Here is a 5000-nt window from a genome sequence, read left to right on the forward strand (position 1 = left end):
CCCATTTCCACACCCATTTCCTCAATGAAGCGCAGTGCATGATCAGAGTTTTAGCGGATATTTAATGTATCCGCGATTTAATGTCAGAATGAAAATCCGCGTTGGATAGTCTGCTGAAGGGCTGTCTAAGGCAGCAGCTTGTATTCACATCAGTCATTTGATTTACTTTGATCAGCGATTGATACAGCTGCATTGATACAGGCAGCAGAAACACATGTAAATGTGTAATCTCAGTCTATACATTTCCACAATCTGTAAGCCTATTTAGACCATAGATTTAGAAACGCATGCTCAATGAATAATGATCTCTATCACTCATGTGTGTGGTTGCACTGATCGAATAATTCATATATAAAATAGCCTAGTATAAAGCCTAATAGCCTACTATAAAAGAGAAAACTGCTGGGGCTATCCATATTTATCCCATATCTATATTATATGTATAGGCTTTTCTGGCATGTAGGAGAATATCACCCTCACTCCATTTGAGGGTCCATTCATGATATGCACCGCGGTGATTAATAGTGATCATATTTCTCCACGCATCGTTGAGCTGTTAAGACATAAAGTGGTAAGTAGGCTTAATTTAATTATGTAGCCTACAGAGCCACAAATGTTTTTCTTGTTATATTCTCAGTTGACTGCAATCTATTTTTCATATGGCGATCTTATATGAACGGTGAGTGACTCCAGAGAGCCGATTATATGGGTCTGTCATGGATTTTGATCTTATCCTCTGAAGCTAACCTGGTCGCGACCAGGTTAGCTTTGCAGCGTCAGTTGCCATGGTGATTGAAAGTTAACTTGCTTTGTAGTACGGCTAAACCAGGTTTAAACTCAAACTTACTCGGATAAGGCATTAAACTAGCTTCGTAGTACAGGCCTCTGGGTTGTTGTTGTTGTTGTTGTTGTTGTTGTTGTTGTTGTCCTTTGGGTTTGATGTATAATTTGTCTTTTCCCAGAGCCACTAAGTAAGACATCCTTCAGTGCTTTGTTGACTGAATCGATGGGCGAATATGGTGAAGAAAGAGGGAGTGTTTTTGAACAGAGAGAAGATGCTGACAGGGCAGCTCTTCTCCAGAGTGATTAATGATCTGGATCTTTATTCAATAACCATCAGCACTGATTCATGGCCACACAGGATCAGGCCTTCAGGTCAACTGCAGTTCATCTCCTCAGGGATGAAGCCTTTATGGGTGTTCTCGGATATCCGCGTTTGATATGAAACAACCAGCGATATGGGAGGTCTGAAAGTGTCTGAAGAGGCGCATTGTAGAGAGACAGAACCCTTTAGTCACTGAAACAATGACTTGACCGGTGTTATTACGTCACCATCTGCAGTACAACCGATTATCAACCATGCTTTTAGAGCCGTTTCACTCTGAGATCTTATTTCCATCATGTCAGGTTACAGCTCAGACCTCTAACTGCACCACTTAGCCTTGATTGATTCCTGCGTGAATAATGAACACAGTCGTTGGAAAAAGAAAAGATTTTCTTTCAATTCACATCTTATTTTTACTGGTCGGTTGCTGGTTAATTATTTTTATTTTATTGCTATTTCCTTAATGGTTTTTTAGCTCGCATACGGTATCCATGGTAGCCCACGCTCTGTGAAGCACATTGTGTTTCCACCTGGAATGCAATGTGCTATATAAATCAAGTTCTGCTTGTGTGCTTCAAGACCGGAAGGAAGGAGGAAATGATGGACAGCTCTCAGTGACTTTGAGTGAACTTCTCTAAGTGCATTTGGAGATGGAGATCAGAGGACAGGCTGCTGTGGCTGCAGAGGAAGACTGACCTGACTGAAATCATAAGCTGCAGAGAGGAGGAAGTCAAAGAGCTCCCAAAGAGAAAGGAAATTAGTCAGACCTTTAAAGGTTAGCTGCTGGATTCAGGTTCCTCCTCCCTCTCTCTGCTGTGAAAAATCCACTCCAAAATTGTACTAGAGCCCCACTTTGTCACGCGCCTTGACTGCCTAAGACCACCTACCCAATACCTAAAGCCAACCTGTGGAGTGATCCCACTGTACCGGTTTAACGGTCCGCCCGTGGCGCGTTCCATAATATGCACAACGGTACTGGCACATGTGGAGCGCATAACCTCCAACCACGAGGCACCGGGGTGCGTTTCCTCAAACGCACAATGCACGTAACAAAGATTCAAGATTCAAGATTTTTATTGTCACTCCGTAGTGCAAGTATCACGTGTGAAATTCTTGTGCTGTGAACTCCGTTTACAACATAGTACAAATATAACAGGGCATATGAGTGCAAAACCAACAAGAGACACAACAAGCAATAAGGCAGTAGAGTGATAAGACAAGTCAGAGACAGTGGCATATTCACTGCACATAGGTGCACATGTCATGTGCATACTTTGGACGTACTTAAACATTTTAAATTCGACGTATTTGACATACAGGTGCAAATAGCATATACCTAATTAAACATACAATTAAACATTAGACATACATAATGGTAGCATCTACAGTGCGGTACAGTGCAGCTACTACACTATTTGTGTATGTTAACACCTTGATTGCCAGCGACGAGTGTACTCGTCAAACACAATCCAGCTGTTAACTGCCAGCGACGAGTGTACTCGTCAAAAAAATCGATTTTTTTTTTTTGACGGTAGGTTGTGCATCTAAGCCTTTTACATCTCTTATATAGGTATTGGACGTGTACAACGTGTACAACCCATTCCACCGACCCACTAAGTGGCGACAAGGAAGGAGGAAGGCAAGCAAAAAGCAGTGTGACTGAAGCCATTCTCATGAAGGTGGATTGGCGAAGGCGCTTTTATTTTCGCGCTGATTGCTGGCGATACGGGATTGCAAATTTACATAATACATTACAGGTGGAACACACTTTGAAACACGCAGCATAAATATGACCAGAATCGCAAAAGCTTCTCTCAACCAAAACTCCAAGAAGCAAGCGAGTCCATGCCGACTTCCTCAAACAGCAGCCGTGCAGATCGACAGGCACAGGACAGCAGCAAAAGCACTGAGACTGTGACGGCCGCTGCAGGCAAGAAGAGGGAGGAGTTGAAGCCATTCTGCCTCTCGCTCTCTCCCTCTCTCTCTCTCTCTCTCTCTCGCTCTCTCTCTCTCCCTCCCTCCCTCTCTCTCTCTCTCTCTCTCTCTCTCTCCCTCTCCCCCTCTCACTAGGATTAAACCTAGTGCGTCTCCCTCCCGAGAGGGAGGGAGAGAGAGAGAGAGGGAGGGAGAGCGAGAGGGAGGGAGAGAGAGAGAGAGAGAGAGAGAGAGGGAGGGAGAGCGAGGGGGAGAGAGAGAGAGAGAGAGCGAGAGGGGGAGGGAGAGAGAGAGAGAGAGAGAGCCAAAAATGAATGGTTAAAGTGACAGTTCTATCGAATTTCACAAAAAGCTGTTTATCTCTGAATATTCTTTCTGACGCTAAAACCATGCTGTATTCAACTGCTAATGCTTACATAACTACTAACTCTACAAACTAACTCTTTTAGACAGAGAAAGTACACATTCTATTAGTACTTTTGAGATATTGTATGTTCACAAACTCCAAGCAGAAAATAATTCTCGGCTCCTGTAAAATGAGCCACAATCCTCAAAAAACGGCTTGGCAGAAGCTACCTACAGCAAGAAAAAAACGACTGGCAGTCAATGTGTTAAGGCAGAGGTTCTCAAATGTTTTTCAGCCAAGGACCCCTTACAAGATAGAAAATATACCGCGGACCCCCTCATTCTGATTTGTGATTTTGGGCTAAGCTTAATTGTTTCCACAGTAACGTGCTTGACTTTTAATTTGATAGGTTTGTTATTAGAATGTAATCCATGAACCATTTTAGATTTAAAGCATAAACTATTTTCGTTGAACTATGAAGATTTTGCAAAAAAAAAAATTTTTTTTTTTTTTTATTACATTATTTACATTACGTCATTTAGCAGACGCTTTTGTTTTGTCCAAAGCGACTTACAATATCACAATTTGTCAACAGTCCAGAAAACCACTATGCAACACAATAAATGACAGCCAAGATATTTTGATAGACTAGCACCATGTAGGAAGTAGTTTGAGAAGGAATAAGTAACATGTAGCATTTTCTTTTTAATTATTAAAAAAAAAAAAAAAAAAAATTACTTGAAAACTTTTCGCGGACCCCCTGGCAAAGTGCCACGGACCCCTGGGGGTCCGCGGACCCCCATTTGAGAACCACTGTGTTAAGGAGTCTCGTGGCCTGCATGGCTCTGGTACGAGTTTGGCATGAGATGAGATGAGAGGATGAGATAAACTGTATTGTCCCTGAGGGCAAATTTGTCTTGGGCAAATAGTGCGATGCACAACCGCATCGCAGCAGTACAAACAAAAAAGAAAGTTACACATAGACACTAAGGCCATGTTTAGATGACAACGGTCTCTGCATCAAACGGCAAACTGTCGTTGCGTTCTTGCCTTTGATTTGGCGTTTACACACAGCGTTTGTGATTACAATTCAAAACTCAGAGCAGCGTCAAGTGAGCCAGAATAAATCTGAAACTTAACGAAGGTTAAAACCTTCACAATAATGGCAATTAAATAAACTAATAACCTAACCTATGTGACCGGTTTAGCGTGAGCTCAGCTTCAGCGTGGCTTTAGCCAACAGCAGCATATTGAATGGAAAAAACACCCAGTGTGGCGGGAGAAAAAGGAAGTAGAAAATATTAAGCCAGTGTTGATTTTTTAAATAGACAGTATATATAAAGCCCCTGTTTCTACCTCACTCTTTCTGTATGAACGTTTTGTGTTAGAATTATGTTGTCATAGTATTGACAAGCTGTCGGATAGCATCTTACTGTAATATATGGTTGCATCTCTCTCTCTCTCTCTCTCTCTCTCTCTCTCTCTCTCTGTCTCTCTCTCTCTCTCTCTGTCTCTCTCTCTGTCTCTCTCTCTCTCCCGCTCTCTGCCATTCTGATCCAGAAACGATTGGTTAAACAGAGGGTAAAACAACCTTTTGAGACCCTCTTAACAGTC

Source organism: Poromitra crassiceps (genome assembly GCF_964638095.1).
Source record: "Poromitra crassiceps genome assembly, chromosome: 5".
Lineage (NCBI taxonomy): Eukaryota > Metazoa > Chordata > Actinopteri > Beryciformes > Melamphaidae > Poromitra > Poromitra crassiceps.